The sequence below is a fragment of the Berghia stephanieae genome, chromosome 1, assembly GCF_034508935.2.
Source record: "Berghia stephanieae isolate SIO BIC M18660-M18661 chromosome 1, UCSD_Bste_1.3, whole genome shotgun sequence".
NCBI lineage: Eukaryota > Metazoa > Mollusca > Gastropoda > Nudibranchia > Aeolidiidae > Berghia > Berghia stephanieae.
The window spans coordinates 110,569,772-110,588,073 of NC_088360.1; the positions used below are offsets into that span (position 1 = coordinate 110,569,772).

Genomic DNA, 18,302 nt, shown 5'->3' on the forward strand with positions numbered 1-18,302 from the left:
TTTTCTTATTACTTAAACAAAGATCGTGTAATGTACAAAATAAATCTGAATAAGAAAAACTGTGTATTGTGTCGTAATAAATGTGACGATTTTGATGTAGGTGGTAAGGAGAGGGTTAACAAATCCAACTACTCAAATCTTGCGTGGGGGCTAGACGAGCAGATAAAAATATGACTCAACTTAGATTCATACAATGTTGGTTTGTGTGTGAGTCGATTTCTCTACTAAGCAATCATGACAGCCTCTTTCCCAAATAATTAAACCTAGAAATTACTGCTATATTGACGAATCATCTTCCATGAAATAAATCCAAGAAGCGAGCTTCGGAAATTCAGTGAACGTCATTTTTTAAATGTCAAAATGTCTGCTGAGCGCCTAACTTTGTCAGGTAGTTAGTTGAACGTGAGTAGTAAAGTTCTCTTTGACACGGTTAAAAACTACTCGTACGACGCAAAACTCATCGCACACAAAATACTTGTCGAGTCGCCAGGGTCGAAGCGATCAAATGATCAGTGACATCCGCGCTCTATCTGCTCCGCTGGGGGGAAAGGAACAAGGGGAGAAACGAGAAACGCACACAGTCAACGATGGGATTTGTAGTGTACGATCTTCATTCACACTTCTGGTTCTAGCACAACGTAAAGTCAACGCTACGCTACGCCGCTGACTTTCAGTGGTGGTGTCATTACACCAGTAGTAGTAGTGTCTCACACGAGAGAAATAGAAGTGGTTGGTGTTGCTGATATGTGTACGTACATGTGGTTCGGTTTGTCACCGCTCACCGAGATTGTTTATTTACTATGATTTATGGTTATTCTAAACTGTGCTTATATTATACAATGGATTTGACTTAATGTGAGTTGTTATGGACGTGCAGTGTTGCAATTCTATTGTGTGCCTAGTATAGCAGTTTTACATGTGATATACTATGGGGAATGTCTATCCTTTTGCACCTGGGTGTTGATGTGTTACTGAATTAATCGTGATTTATTGATTAGAATTATTTCATAAAGCGTATCGCGTTCTTCTTCTTCTTCTTCTTCTTCTTCTTCTTCTTCTTCTTCTTCTTCTTCTTCTTCTTCTTCTTCTTCTTCTTTCTTCTCTCTTACTACTACTACTACTACTACTACTACTACTACTACTACTACTACTACTGCTGCTGCTGCTGCTTCTGCTGCTACTATTACTACTACTACTACTACTACTACTACTACTACTCTACTACTCTATCTACTACTACTACTACTACTACTGCTGCTGCTGCTACTACTACTACTACTACTACTACTACTACTACTACTACTACTACTACTACTACTACTACTATTCTACACTCTACTTTTTCATTCCATTCTCATTCCAGTCTCCATTCTCATCGTTCTTATTCGCCGCTTCCTCCTCCTTTTATTCCTCCCGTTTCTCCTCTATTCGTCCTCTTGATCCCCGTTTTAATTCTCTTTAATATTTATATTCTCCTGAGTTAAAATTTATTCCACTTTCTGAATGTTCATAGGACCACAATACACCGTGTACCCCCAAAAAATATTTTTGAAAAATAAATCAATTATTAGCCCATTTTAATTAAGAAAATTATAACCCTCAGTTTTTACATGTTATACAAAATGTCACGTTGACAAACGTTAGTTGCGTGTCAATTCTATAATCGATATTTGTTTAATTATCAACAAAATATTGTATCCTTGTAACAACACAATTTCCGCATTGCTTTCTATCAACAGGACGTATATTTACTGTGCAGTGAGTGACATTCCTTGAAGACAAAATCGATTTTTCATTACTCGGTATCGGATTTGTTAATGGATTAAAATATCTCAAAGGTAAGTACAGTTGATTTACCCTTTAGATATGGTTGTGAGTCTTTCAAATTGAATGCTTATGATGGTGGATGGAAGATAATTAATTTTAAGTTCAGTGCGTTTCAAACAGAATACATAACAGTATGGAATTGAGTATGTGTGTCTGTGTGTGTGCGTGTGTGTGCGTGTGTGTGTGTGTGTGTGTGTTAGTGTGCGGTCGAGATTAAGAAAAAGAGAGAGAAAAAAATGAGGCGCAGCGGTTAACACTCGCATACACACACGCACACACACATACACACAGATAGAGAGAGATAGAGAGAGAGAGAGAGAGAGAGTGAGAGAGAGAGAAAGAGAGAATAAGAGTGTATGTGTGTGTGTGTGAGAGAGAGAGAGAGAGATTGAAAGAGAGAGAGAGAGAGAGAGCGCGAGAGAGAGAGAGGGAGAGAGAGAAAGAAAGAGAGAGAAAAATCACACGAACACACACACAAAGAAGTAGATCGATCGATATATAGACAGATAGATAGACAGATAGATAAATAGATAGTTAGATAGATATATAGATAGATTGATAGATAGATAGATAAATAGATTGATAGATAATTCGATAGATAGATAGATAGATAGATAGATAGATAGATAGATAGATAGATAGATAGATAGATAGATATGGGTGAGGGGAATTAGCTTGAATCATAGATGGATAGAGAGATAGACAGATGGACAGGAAGAAAAAAATGAGGTAGTGGGTTAGATACAGAGGGAACGGATGGGATATAGATAAATTAGGTAAATTAAACGGCTTGATAAGTAGATAGTAGAAGGGCCATGAGCGGAGTTGGAGAGAAGAGGTGGTAAACGGGTGAAAGGGTGGGGGGGGGGGGGGGGGGGGGGAGGGTATCAAGGCGATACAGATACTGAAGCTTTTGAGTGGGATACAATATAAAATAGACAGATGGGTATATATATTATTATATATATATATATATATATATATATATATATATATATATATATATATATTATATATATATATATGAGAGAGAGAGAGAGAGCGAGAGAGAGAGAGAGAGAGGTGAGAGAGTAGTGTATGTGTGTGTGTGTGGGGGGGGGGGGGGCATTATATCCTGTAGATAGATCCTTGAATGCATTTTTTTCTATAAACAAGGGATAAAAAATTGTTAATAACGACATCAGGGATGTCAACACGAATTAAGCTTATCTTTGTAAAGTTTCTCGTATTTGGTGTTAATGACGCCAATATTATGACAACATTATTTAGCTAAGCACGCGCCGCTGTGAGTTAATTAGATAATTAAGAATTGAAATAGAAGACAAGTGTCAGAATTCATATTTGATATGACGTGTAAGCTTTAATTTGAGGCGCCAAGCGGATGCTGGAACTCACTATTAATTCGTTAACGCAGTATCCCTCGAAATAAACGAGATGCAATATCACTTACAGGGGAAACCAACGTGTTATAGAGCTATCTTTGTTAAAACCCGATCTGGTACTGGCAGGTCTCCCCTCCCCTCCCCCCCCCCCCCCCCCCCCCCCCCCGCCACCTCCTTCCCTATCTCTCTATTTTAATAAAATATAAGATTTTATAAATCTATACGTCTACCTATCAAGCTTTAACTATACTTAAAAAATATTCTCTCGTTTTACTGTTGAAATGTAAATTTGGGTCTGTATAGTATCGAAAACCCGCATTTTGTTGTTGTAAAAACGAATTGAGTTTATAATGTCCTGTGTTGTAGATGGGCACATTGTCTAATTATTGATTCATCTATAGCCACTGATTTCTGTCGTCCACTTTCCCTTCTCTCTCTCTCTCTCTTTCTCTCTCTCTCTCTCTCCCTCTCTCTCTCTCTCCCCCTCTCTCTCTCTCTCTCTCTCTCTCGCTCTCTCTCAATATATCTCTATCTATCTAACTATCTATCTATATGTCAATCTATCCTTTCTCTCTTTCACCTTTTGGCGCTTTGTCTTCGAGCTCATATTTAATTATGTATATTTATCTAGATCTAGTGATATTTTTGTTACGTGACCCAGCTCAAAAAGGGTCACCATGCCATGCTTTGTCTTTTTTTATCCCTAGATCTATAGATGTCTACTAGTTTATTCCGTTTACAAATGAAAGTTTCTTACAAATCTCTTTATGGAATCCCAGTGCGACAGTCATCTCGTACTTTTTAGCGTTGAGAGATATCATTTATCTATTGAATGGTCACATTGTGTGTGTATATATATATATATATATATATATATATATATATATATATATATATATATATATATAGAGAGAGAGAGAGAGAGAGAGAGAGAGAGAGAAAGAGATGCAGAGAGAGTTTCTTGAGCTTAAGCTTTTATATAGAGCAATATCCACTAAACATGCTCAAAGCGCTTTACAAGGGTACTCGGCCAACATCAACACTGATATGTGGACGTGACACCTGTTAGGCGATGTTTCAATTTCTTCAGACAGAGAAAACGCTGTTAACGGCCAAGTACTCATTTTACACATGAGTACTGTGAGCGAATGTGAGTAAAGAGACTTTTCCAAGGACTCAACTATGCGCCGAGCGAGGCTCGAACCCAGGACCTTCCTATCCGAAAGCGAATGTCATACCACAACACCACACACACACACACACTGCGTGTTTGTGTGTGTGTTTGTGTGAGGTTTTTCTACCTCTATTTCTTTTTTCACTCTTTGCATTAACCAGCTAACTGCCGCATTTTGTGTCAACTCGTGTTTAAAAACTTGATCAGAAAACTCGTCCTTCAAAAATCGATGAAGTCCCAGGATTGAGTGTTTTTGCCAAGATGAGGGTCATTTAAATCGATCGATATTTGAAGGACGAGTTTTCTGGCCAAATTATTGAATACCAGTTTTTTCCAGGGTATGGCAGTTATCTAGTTAAGATAGCCAAGAGTCATTTGAGTCAGATCTCGTCATAACGAGAGATGTATGTAACTCACCCCCTTCACAGGCTAGCAAACCAATGCTGCCATACTCTGGAAAAACACATATTTAAAAATTTGGCCATTTAAAAATTTGGCCAGAAAATTCGTCCTTCAAATATCTATCGATTTAAATGACTCTCATCTTGGCGAAAATTTCTCAAACCCGGGACTTCGAAGTCCCGTGTTTGAGAGTTTTTGCCAAGATGAGAGTCATTTAAATCGACCGATACTTGAAGGACGAGTTTTCTGGCCAAATTTTCAAATATGTGTTTTTCCAGAGAACATCAGAATGGATAACCGAGACATGATCTTGCATACCGTGATTACATTAGATTTGGTACCTCGCCCTCTTGACGTGCTCCATTGATCGAACTTTGTTGTATCCATTTTGTCCTCTCAGAAAAATTGTGGAGGGGACACTTATATTATCAATAACATTTTATTCCCTTTAATTCTCATTATTTTTGTCCTCTCTGTTGGGTTTTGTTGCTTTTCCTTCTTCTCGTTTAGAGCAATGTGCAATTGAACTTTTCATGTTCTTTTCTTTGATTAAGTGTTATACAGTATAATATATTATTATGGTCAAATTACTCGTACTGGTAGCTGATTATACGTTCAAATCTAGAAATTGAAACAACTAATCATATGTTGTTGTTGTTTTTCTGCTTATTAGGAATTATACATTTCCATCAATAATCCTGTCATAAATAAAGTTCTCGATAAAGTTATCATCATTTTAAAAATATGGATTAGGAACGAAATCGATTTCTTTACTCTTTGAAATCTTTGAGATCGGTAGAACTGCTCCATTTACAAAATTCATCCTGGTAATATTAAAAAAATATAAATATATATATAATAATAATAATAATATAATAATAATAATAATAATAATAATGATAATAATAATATAATAATAATAATAATAATAATGAATTAATAATATAATAATAATAATAAAAATAATAATATAATAATAATAATAATAATAATAATAATAATAATAATAATAATAAAACAGTGCGCCTAATTCCGTGATCAGAAGAGCTTTAGGCGGAGTGTGACAAATAGCCCATCACTGACGCTCAAGTGAGACAATCAGCTGATCGTATTCATACAATTAATGATCAATCTTAGTATGTCCACATGATCTCACACTACTTAGGCATGAACAGGTACACATCTGTATATCTAGTATGCAATCGTTAATCGAAAATAGACAAACAGCCCTAAATAATGCATGTATTTCTTGTCCGTCAGAGCCAAAAGGCTCAAGGAGCTGGAGTTTAACCAGGTTACTAAGCGTGAAACGGACAATAGCAAATGATTTTGATCTTTTGAATAGGGCGCGAGTCTATCGCAAAGTACTTTCTGTCAGGTCTATCAGACCCAGCTACCCAATCACTGCTGGATCGACATGGAATGTGGGGGCGGGGGGGGGGGTCAGACAAAAAAGACATGTTATTATGAGATCACAAAACGTTACACGCACACTTAACATCATAAAATTGGCTCAAAGTCTGTCTTATCGCCGCCTTGAGTCAGGAGCGTCACCAGTCTTAATTTTACGATCGACCAATAAACCTTTCTCTCATTTAGGCTTTGTGTTAAAACGTGACACTTAATTTCGACCGAAGGTTAGAGTAACTGTGATGAAGTTTTAACTCATCAATTATTGAACTCTCCTTATTGATTGGTAGACTCTCTTATCAAAACCACCGCGGGGCCCATCATTACTCTCACCACGCAAGGAGAAATCATTCTACCATTGATTTTATCTCATAATCTTTCTCTTCGATCTCGTCAACAAGAATTGCGTTACCCCCCCCCCCCCCTTCCCATACTCTACCGCCAACAACAAACCCCCCCCCCCCCCCCCCCCCCCCCCCCCTCGGTTTTTAACTCATCCTCGACCTTCTCTTCCTCTTTCTTCTTCACCCCTTTACAAGTACTACTAACATTTATCTTGTCATCGTATTTATTATCCTCCACCTTCTCAATCTCTTCTTTTTCCTGCATCCTCTTGCTCTTCCTCTTTCTTCTTCATCCCTTTACAAGTACTACTAACCACCCCGTCCCTTCTCTCTTCTTCTAACATTTATCTTGTCATCGTATTCATTATCATCCTTATCTGGACCCTCTCTTTGTTCTTTTCCTTACACGACCTTACTTAAAGTCTTATTGTTGTCATGAAACTGTCGCCATGTCATATGTTTTATCTTTTGTTCTCCACCTCTCGTTTTCCATTCACCTCTTCATCCTCATCAACCTCCTTCTCCTCTTCTGTTTTTTCCCCATCAGTTCTCTTTAGGGCATCTCTTTCTAACTACCAGCATCGGGCTTTCTTTGTCTGCATACGTTTCGTCTCCTCCAGCTCCTCCTCCTCCTCCTCCTTCTCCTCCTCCTCTTCCTCCTCCTTCTAATCCTCCTCCTCCTCATCTCCATTCTCTTCTTAATCTTCGTCCTCACTATTATTCTTTTTCTACTCCTCCTAATCTGTATCACCACTATTATCACCACCATCACCACCACCACAACAACAACAACCACCACCACATTGTTAAGATCACAATGCAAATCCTATCTTGTCGACATAACAATCCTCTCCATCTGGTCATCGTTTCACCTGCTCACCTTTCTCTCCATCCTCCTCCCTAACGGTTTCAATCAGGATTCCTTACTCACGCTAGCCCCAGTAGACAACAACAGCATCAGCAGGTAACTGAGTACACGAAGCGTACTCTTACTCACCACGAACGCAAGCATTCATAATGTTGCCGCCAGCGCTTGACATGTTATTTTATTCCTATTTTTTGACACCACTGACGGCAACAGTTTTCACCGTGCCACCGCCAACATCACCTACATTTTTCTTTGGGCTCAAGGTTTACCCAAGTGGCAAATATTTCCGTTTCATCTCGTTTTTATTCACTACATCACAATCACAAATGTTGGTGTTTTTATAAAAGAGTTAGCAGCCACGATGAAACTGCATCATAAGGCAGCAGCACGGCTCAACGGTACCGAGTTCGAATACCCACTGCGCTGTGTGGCCTTGAGCAAGTCACCTCGCTCGAGCCATGGTTATTCCAGTCTTCCCTTGGAATACACCCTAAAAAAGAGCTTTATATAGAGCAATACCCACTAAATGTGCTCAAAGCGCTTTACAAGGGGTCCCTGGTCAACAGCAACATTTAACATGTAGGACGGGACAAATTTGCGCTATGGGTTGGATAAAGAGCATTTTATTTTATTATTTAATTTTTTTATTTTAAACACAACCAATCTGAGGCAATGTTTAACACTCAACATCAAAACAAGTAAACAAAACCAATAGTTGTAATAGTAGTGGTAGTAGTGGTAGTAGTAGTAGTAGTAGTAGTAGTAGTAGTAGTAGTAGTAGTAGCAGCAGTAGTAGTAGTAGTAGTAGTAGTAGTAGTAGTAGTAGTAGTAGTAGTAGTGGTAGTAGTAGTAGTAGTAGTAGTAGTAGTAGTAGTAGTAGTAGTAGTAGTAGTAGTAGTAGTAGTAGTAGTAGTAGTAGTAGTAGTAGTAGTAGTAGTAGTAGTAGTAGTAGTTGTAGTAGTAGAGCTAGTAGTAGGAGTAATAATAGAAGTAGTGGTAGTAATAGCTTTTGTCGTAGCATTTCGTCATCGTTTTTATCACGATTATCATCATAATCACAAGTGAGGTATTCATTTTTTCTTAATCCTCTTTCCATGCCATAGGAACGTATTATTCTGACTCTGGTCGAAATCCTAAGGATATTGACCAAATAGCATTGGTACACCATCCTTTATAGCTCACGTCATGAATGCCCAAAGTCATGAGGAACTCACTGTGTTGGTCAAGCTTTGCGTTCGTAGCATACAGCTCTGTAACGTTATATATGCTTGGCATATTGATATAGATATTATACCTAATGACGTCTGGCACTTAATGATACATTTCATTGCTGTCTAACAGGTGAATGAGGGTCCCGATAGCTTCTCCTCCTTATCTTCCTTCTTCTTCTTCTTCTTCTTCTTCTTCTTCTTCTTCTTCTTCTTCTTCTTCTTCTTCTTCTTCTTCTTCTTCTTCTTCTTATTCCTCCACCTCCTCCTCCACCTCCTCCTCCTCCTCCTCCTCCTCCTCCTCCTCCTCCTCCTCCTCCTTCTCTTCCACCACCACACCACCTTCACCTTCTTCTCTTCCTCCTCCTTCACCCCATCATCTTCAGCATTTTCTTATTTTAATCTGATCACTCATCAAGATTATAGTGCTCTATACATTCCGTCTTTTAGTGAGAAAAGTATTAAGTTTACTGGAAATGCATTTGCTTCCGACAGATTCTCTCTCTCTCTCTCTCTCTCTCTCTCTCTCTCTCTCTCTCTCTCACACACACACACACACACAAACACACACTTGTACATTTCTTTTTAACTTTACACATTTCTGACGATCTAGATATTGTGTATGTAAGCAAGTAAGATTTAACAACAAAGGAACCTAGTTTCTATCCCATAACTCCTTGCCACCAATACATAACAGGCATCATTATCTCAAATAACAAAACATAGAAATAAAGCTAATTTATTTACATAGAAATGACCTGGATATAATTCCAACTCGACCTTTACTATTTGGTTATTAATTCAAATAATGGCTCTAGCATATTTTATAACAAACCATGGTTAGCCTTTACTGCTGTGCACTGACAAAACATTCTTTATCAATTTGACCAGAAAGCTGTCCCTTTTCGGTTGATTAAGATGACCCCAAAAGAGTAAAAATAACTTAAACCTCTCTGGAAATCTTTGTATTAACTCACTTTATCATCGGCCTTAAACGAATTTTAACTCAAGCCTTTTGTTATACTTGTAAAATATCGCTCGTTCAATGTGTAGATATCAAGGTTTCGGTTCAAACTCTTTTATTACAAATACTAAACTTAGATAAGTAGTGCAAATCTAAAGCACATATGTTTTGTTTTGAATTTTTTCTCTCACTGTTATGCCCTTATTTCGGTGTCTACGCCAAATAGCAGTATTCAGTGAATATGCATTGGTAATTGGTATCCTATTCAGATGCAGCAAGAATTGGTTTCTTTTTGTTTCGGTAAAATCGGATTACCCAGGCTACATGTAAGTCAGAATGACAATTATTGTTAATCGAGATGCGAGCTGGTTAAACATAAGGTGGAAGTTTCAGCACTTAATGTTAAATATAAGGCTGTCTCCAAGTTAGCGAGTTGTGGAATTTATATTCACTTTTTCAAAGAGGCGCCGTTTCTGAATTTACCGTTAACAAGGAAAATCAAACATCCCTTTCAACTCTTTGTACGTTATCGTTACGTAACTCTTGCAAAATATTTTATGACACTTCCAGAGTTAACTACTTGCTATTTGCTATTGACTAAGTATTCTTTGATTCTTGTCTAACTCATTCCACATGCGCTTTAAGACCAAAAAAACGTCGCAAACAATAAAATGATGACTCTCTTTATACCAGCAGTGATTATGGAGCATTGTATTTCACGAAGAGTCACTCAACATTTATCTCTAGTATGATTGCGAACAGAAGGTTAAAAAATAATGTTTTCTTTTGCAATAATGATCAAATGTTTTGATTTCTTTAAAGTATTTTTAAAGTTTTGATTTATTAAGAATAGATCAGAGACTTGGGGGTGTGTGGTGGGTGGGAAACGGGGGGGGGGGGGGGGGGGGGGGGGGGGGGTGCGGACCGTGGAGCTCCAGACTTGGAGCACAAGTGCAAGAAACGCCACTGTTCATCATCTGTTTTTGGTTTTGGCTATGGTTTTTTTATCCATATCTCCTGTCATAATACGTTTATTCTCTTCTCCATTTATCATCAGGGTAAGCCTTTGATCATCGTGCTTTATCTTCCTCTCGTCTTATCAGTTTCAAATTATGGATCTGTCTGAGAATAACTCGTAATTTTATTTGTCCTTAGCAAGCGCCATCAAAATCAATTCCCAGCTTGCCATAGGATGTATAAAAATGTTATCTCCGCCTTAAAATAGTTGTACATAAATAATAATATGTAGTCTTCGTATTTCACGATCAATGGAAGTAAAGATTGAATGTGAGAGAGGGAATAAATGCCGATTTGGCGTAAACATGAAGTTATAATTGAATTGTAAGACAAGTTGAAATGTTAAACAATTCAGAATTGCATAATAATTTACCCTGTGTTAAGTGATTTATTGAGACACAATTATTCCCATCGAGGCCGATTGATTTTAGCGTCTCAACTTTCTGTAGAGCCATGTTACAACGTGCTCATAAGATTGACGTACACATTTGTCGTGTTTTTTTCCTATGTGTAAGTGAGCAGGTGTGAGTGCTAACTGGCATCAAGTATTCTCACAATGAATATTGTTCAAGAATTAAAAGATAAAAATGTCTCATCCATTATGGATCTGTCTGAGAATAACTCGTAATTTTATTTGTCCTTAGCAAGCGCCATCAAAATCAATTCCCAGCTTGCCATAGGATGTATAAAAATGTTATCTCCGCCTTAAAATAGTTGTACATAAATAATAATATGTAGTCTTCGTATTTCACGATCAATGGAAGTAAAGATTGAATGTGAGAGAGGGAATAAATGCCGATTTGGCGTAAACATGAAGTTATAATTGAATTGTAAGACAAGTTGAAATGTTAAACAATTCAGAATTGCATAATAATTTACCCTGTGTTAAGTGATTTATTGAGACACAATTATTCCCATCGAGGCCGATTGATTTTAGCGTCTCAACTTTCTGTAGAGCCATGTTACAACGTGCTCATAAGATTGACGTACACATTTGTCGTGTTTTTTTCCTATGTGTAAGTGAGCAGGTGTGAGTGCTAACTGGCATCAGGTATTCTCACAATGAATATTGTTCAAGAATTAAAAGATAAAAATGTCTCATCCATTATTGAGCTGATTAAAATATTTATTTTTATACAAACATTTTTTTTTCAAGAGCTCTTACTTTTATATCCAGAAAACTTCACGTTGACCAAGTGAATGATGTTAAATTACTGTTTCGTTATTTCCCCTCTACAGGCAATTTAATAGGATTTCATTATTAAAAAAGTTTGTCGTAGGCCGGAGATTCCTCTCGTATAAGAAGAAAGCTCCACTTCAAACACAATAGCTCCACCTGGTTCCCAACAGGCTTGGGTACTTTAAAAGATGGAAACACTCGAGCTCCCCAAATCTAGTGCTATTCTCAACACAATCAATATTTACGGAGATTGTTAATGCTACTGTTATGCTTTGATGATATCTCAACACCTAGCTGTTTAATCCAATTATAACGTTTTGAATAGAGAGGAAGGTGACGCGATACTATGAGGACCATCCACAATGCGTAGCTAACCATTTCTGATGTGCTCAGACAAAAACACAACATTTTTTCAGATGTATTTGATTGATGTATTTGATTGAAACTATAATTTAACAAGTCTTATGGGTTATTTTCATCGATCAACACCTGAATGTAGCCAAACAAAATTTTAATGTCTTGTAGATTTGGTGTTTATCATTCTTGCCAATTAAATCACTTGGGTTGAGTCTGATTTATATTATTGTTATTGCAGTATTTTGAAGGGAGATTTTTTACTCGAAAGGACGCGATTCAAAATGGAGGAAAAATCTTGCATTTCGTGTTTTAACTTTGAATACTTTTCAGGGGACTAATTATTTCTTTGCAAGAAAGTACATTGGTACAAAGAAGAACGTTTTTTGGTCCGTGCAGTAAAAAGAATTTTGGCAAGATTCCATGTGTAAATTGTCATAGATTTAGAGAGCGAGCCTGCACTGTCGTATTGTGACAACAATTTATTTTTCATTTTCACCTCAAATTACTGATCGATAAAATGACTCTCAATTTCTATTAGGGTCTCAAACAAGAGACTGCTAATTTATATATCTATATTTTTGCCAGAGAAAAATGTTTGCCAGTGTGGCAGGATAATGTGCGTTTTCGTCAAACGCTTTGATTGTTGTTACAGAATCTTAAAATCACACGTAAGGCTAATCAAATAAATAGATACGTTGTTACATAAGAAAACGCAAGTAAATGTGATACAAAATACTTGTATTCATCCACATCCAATTATTCTTTACCTCCTGCAGTTTTATTGCATCACTTCCTTAACATTTATCATTTCGTTTTGGTTTTCAGATGGAAATAATGCCGCATTATTTGGATGCATCTGATTTTAATTTTTCTACCATCTCTCTCTCTCTCTCTCTCTCTCTCTCTCTGTCTGTCTCTCCCTCTCTCTCTCCCTCTCTCTCTCTGTCTCTCCCCCCTCTCTCTCTCTCTCTCTCTCTCTCTCTCTCTCTCTCTCTTCAACTTTACCAATAGTTAATTGTGTTATTGAATCATTAGAATAAAATGCTTGGGTTTAAGTTAACATTAGATTATTTTTATTATAGTCTACGAGCAGGTAAGAAAAGACCGTCTTAAAAGAGTTAAAATAACAATTTTGGCGGGATGATTTAGATAATAAAACTTGAATTTATATGATCAAGACATAAGACTTAGATAAAGTTTATGATTTATAAAGTGAAATGAACATTATTCTAAAAGTAAGTTACATTATAAAAAAGAAATTGGAGATGGATAGGACACAATTGAGGAAACCTAAGGACAATATCACAAGAACAGCCCTGCAATGGAATCCACTCGGAAAGAGGAAAAAAGAAAGAACAAGATCAACCTGGAGGAGAGACCTTCTGGTAGAACTGGAGAGGTCTGGGATGGAAAGACTGGCCAGCGATAGAAAAGGACGGAAAAGTTTCATCGGTGGTCCATACCCACTGTGGGATGAGCACTGAAGAAGAAGAAGAAGAAGAAGAAGAAGAAGAAGAAGAAGAAGAAGAAGAAGAAGAAGAAGAAGAAGAAGAAGAAGAAGAAGAAGAAGAAGAAGTAACAAACACTAATAATTTCTTCAAATTGAAGATAACTCTAACTTTAAAATAACTTTTTGGTATTTGCTTCACCCCGATGTAACACTGCTTTGAGATGACGGATCACATAATATGTTTTGTTTTTGTTTGAAGATCCGAAGAGGAAAACCATCCCCAAAATATCAGCCTGCCCCAATGGAGGCAGTGTTTTTTTTTTTTTTTTTGGGGGGGGGGGGGGGGGTTTGGGATGGTTTTTAAAATTAATGTTCTTTCTTGCTTTGTCTATCAGTGGATCACTCACACATTTTCAGACCTTTATCTTACACCAGTACCTGCTCTATAATATGTTATATTTTTTTGTTTCCAGTCCCACTCGAGGCAGGATGATTTTTTTAGATTGTTTTTTTTTTTTAGTATTCGTCTTTCTTGTTTTGTCTGGCACTGTTTCATAACCAATGTTTCCGATATTTATCTTACACCAGTGCCTGCTCCTTATCTTGTAATCTTGTTTTTTTTTTGTTTTTTTTTTGTTGGTTTTTGTTTTTCTTTTCTTTTCTTCATATTCCCCTTTATTTGCAATTTCCGGGCTGCTGACTGAATGAAGAATATAAATCAAACCACAAGGGTTTTGTTTTATTCCATGTTGTCATATAACTATTTCCTGTTGAAGAGCGGGTAGTAAAACTTTTATAACTTTATAACTTGCCAATCCTTGTGACATTTCCCTTTTAATAACATTTATCACTGTTTTATTGATTCGATCAAAAGACGAGAGGTCTTTTTTAAAAGACGTTTGAACTTAGTATTTATTTAATAATACAGAGAAAAAAATAAACAAAGGAAAGAGAAATTGACATCAAATTATATTTCCCCGACAAGCTTTGTTCATCTAAAATATGTGAAAAATTACCCACAAAAAACCCCACAAAAAATAACAAAAGAAAAACAAAACACAACAAGGCAAACACAACAACGAAAACAAAAATACAAAAAGAAAAACAAAAGAAAAAAAAAACAGCAATAAATTTTATTTATTTTTTAAATAAAGAAATATATACATCTGATTTCTCTGGAAATTTAAAAACCTCATTAAAAGGTCACCTCCAACCTATAAAATCTGCACCCGTTTAACCTGTGAAAAAAAGCTTAAATACTCTGTACACTCCCAAAGACCTGCTAAATATCTTGCTTGGAGTCATCCTCCTCGTGATACCCATGAAAAAAATACATAAACCCCGTACACACAGAGATTATATTCCACATCGGGTGTGCTCAGTGTAATATAATCTCCAACTTCAAGTCTGTTCCTCACCTTATTAAACTTTCTTATCTTTGATAGAGGTTATAAAATATTAATTATCACACGTCCTACTTACATTATCAAACTTGTACTAAAATAAACCAGGAAGGAAAGAAGCTAACAAGTCACGGAAGGGCTGTGTTTTTTATTGCTTCCCATACCATAAAACGGACGTTTATGCCTATTATAATGAACTTCCTCATAAACCTCACATTCCTCACATTTTCACGCGCCCGTCTTACTTGTGATTTAGTTATCGCTGTAAACAAAATAAAGGATCATTAACATCACACGGGCGAAATAGTCCCTGGAAGGTTAAACATTAATTTTCTTGCCTTTCGTGGCGTAGAAAGGACATGTTAACATTGTATAATAGAAGAAAAAAAATACTTCACAAGGAATAATAGTCAAATTCTGCTATCCATGTCCAGGAGTTTCACCAAGACAATACTGCTCCCCTTTTATATAATTTATTCATGGGATTAAACGGCTGCTGTGACGCTTTAAGGTCATATAGATGGGACATGCTCGTCGAGGCTACTGTTAATTTTTCAGGTTCTCTTTGTGCTGTGGAGAAATTTGTACCAGGCAGAAGATCCACTACAACTTAACGTTTTGTTGGGGTTGAAAGAGTTTCATTTCCTAGTTATGTTTTTTTTATAAACAATATCTATGACTTTGATTATTCAAAAGCAGCGTGTTTATTTTTTATATATATATATATATATATATATATATATATATATATATATATATATATATATACACACACGCTGCTTTTGAATAATCAAAGTCATAGACAAATCATACATTATACATATCAAATGTTTCTCTGATGTTTTAAACGCGCAATCCCACACATATTTGATTTGTTCCACCATACGCTGTATGCAGGTCTGTCTAAATCACCAGCTGAATAGTCATTCTTAAACAAAATAAAATCATAGAATGCTGAAGGCAGATATAGAGAGAAACGTAACTTGAAAATGTAAAATATATTTTTTTCCCCGCCTACACCTAAAATATAAATAGATGACTTCTCTAAGTTATGTGTGTAAATCTTTATTATGACATAACCTAAGAGAAGAACACAAATAGGTCGACAAACCAATCGATGAAATACACGTGAGAGTGAGTGAGTGAGAGAGAGAGAGAGAGAGAGAGAGAGAGAGAGAGAGAGAGAGATGGCAGATTGAGAGACCGTAAAGAGGAGAATAAGACTGAGGGAATGAGGGAAAAAAGAGGAGAAGGAGAGAAAGAAAGTGAGAGAGAGAGAGAAAGAGAGAGAGAGAGAGAGAGAGAGAGAGATGGAGAGAGAGAGAGTTGGAGAGAGAGAGAGAGGGAGGGAGGGAGAGGGAGAGAGAGAGAGAGAGAGAGAGAGAGAGAGAGAGAGAGAGAGAGAGTGAGAGAGAGAACTTCAGTGGCATTCAAATAAACTCTTGAAGCTGACACTGACTAATCCATGCTTACAGTATTATTTTTTTCCTTCACGTGTGGCGTCGAAATATCTTTGTTTTGTTTTCTTAAAATCTATTCTAAAACAAACCAAGAGTGCTTTTAAGTTATCTTTGTTAACGATGCTGTTTTATTTTTATGTTTTGCTTTAACCTTTAATTCTGGAAAACAAGTATTTTTTAAAAAATTGGCCAGAAAACTCGTCCTCCAAATATAGATCGATTTATGTGACCTTCGTCTTAGCAAAAACTCTCAAACCTGTTACTTCGTGAAGTTTATCTTAGGCGATTACCCTTCTTATATTTTCTTTCCTTGGAATGATACTTTCAACTTGTACAAATAATTTCACCCAAAAAGATATTTCCAACACAATTCTATTTTGAGGAATCATCGAATCGTGTTTGATACAAATATGGTACGAAAAGTGCTCGACATGTAGTAATGGAGCGAATTATTATTTAAAATATTTACCACAATGTTTGGGGCAGTCTACATCGATGTTTCAGGCTTAATTTGCCATCTTCAGGACTGAGTTGTTTTGTTGACTGTTGTTGTTTCTTGAAGTGGTTCCGGTTTGAAGTTAATTAAGAGGAATTTGCGCCGATGGGGACACTTTCCGTAGATCTCATTTTTCATGTTGAGTGTGGCTTCATGAGGTTGTTTGATTATGGTATATTTTTCTTCCAGGCATAAGCTACATTGTTTTGATGTTGGTGTGTATCCTGTTGCTTTAGATAAAATTTTCCATGAAATGTTGTGGTCTATTTTGTTGTCTTTTAATTTCCAAATATGTTCGCTGAGTTTTGTGGATGTTTTTTTGTTAGTGTTTCTAAATGTTGAGGTGTGGAGGTTGTATCTTGTTTTGAAATTATTTTCTGTTAGTCCTACATATTTTTCTTGCTTGTTTGTTTTAGTTTCTGTGACTGTGGCTTGGTAAATTAAACTTGATTCTAAGCATTGTTTGTTTAGCGGGCAATGTTCTTTATTTCTGCAGTTGCATTTTCTAGTGGGTGGGTTTTGCTCTTGTCGGTGGTTTATTAATATTTTTTTGTTGTGGCTTGAAATTATTTGTTCTATGTTGCGCATACACGAGTAACTTATTTTTATGGTATTCCTGTTGATAATTTTATGTAGCTTGTGGTTTTTTGGAAAGTGTGTATCAATTAGTTTCAGGAACTGCTGTCCTATGTTTGTGCTGACGTTTATGTCGAAAGGTGGGTTGAACCAAGTTATGTGTCGTTTTCTTGTTTTATGTTCTTCACTTGTGTGTTGGGGTTTACATGAGAGGGAGGCGTCTGTGTATACAAATGGTGTGTTGTATCCACTTTTTGTGAGTGCTTCTTTGTAGGGGGTGGCTGCGACGTTGAATATCTCTCTGTTTTCCGAAAGTTTGCTCACCCTCAGTGCAATGTTTTTTGGTATGTTTTCAATGACGGGACGGGGGTGGTTGCTGTTTTTATTAATGTAGCTAATGGTGTTGTTTGGTTTTCTGAACGGTTGGAATGAATTGGATTTTATGTCGAATGTGATGTCGAGGAAGTCAACTGTTTTTTTGTTTGCTTCTATCGTGATTTTTAAATTGTTGTTTTGGAATATTTTACAGATTTGTTTTTTGATGTTTTCGTTCGCTCTTGGTCGTCTGTTGGTTATAGCGAGTCCGTCATCTCTATAGAGGCCGATGTATGTGTGTGTATGTTGTAGTTGTGACAGGATGTAGAGTCCGACCAGTTCGCATGTTTCAGCACCGTCGAACGAACCCATTGTTACGTCGAAATCATTGTGTCGCTTTGTCCACGGTGTGTTGTCGTAGTATAGTGTGCTGTGCTTGGTGTGTTTGATGATGTGTTTTTCCTCTTCT

General features: G+C 36.6%; 1 protein-coding gene across 2 annotated transcripts in view; it reads left to right on the forward strand.

Annotated features, from left to right (window-relative positions):
- Positions 1-663: 663 nt before the first annotated feature.
- LOC144962719 (uncharacterized) overlaps positions 664-18,302 on the forward strand; it is a 234,225-nt gene continuing 216,586 nt past the window's right edge. The window contains exons 1-2 of one of the 2 annotated variants that reach the window (XM_078895908.1): positions 664-748; positions 1,740-1,838. The gene's annotated coding sequence lies outside the window, so the exon portion shown is untranslated. Of the gene's footprint in view, positions 856-1,739; positions 1,839-18,302 lie in introns of both variants that reach the window. The other variant, XM_078895909.1, reaches the window with a different exon arrangement.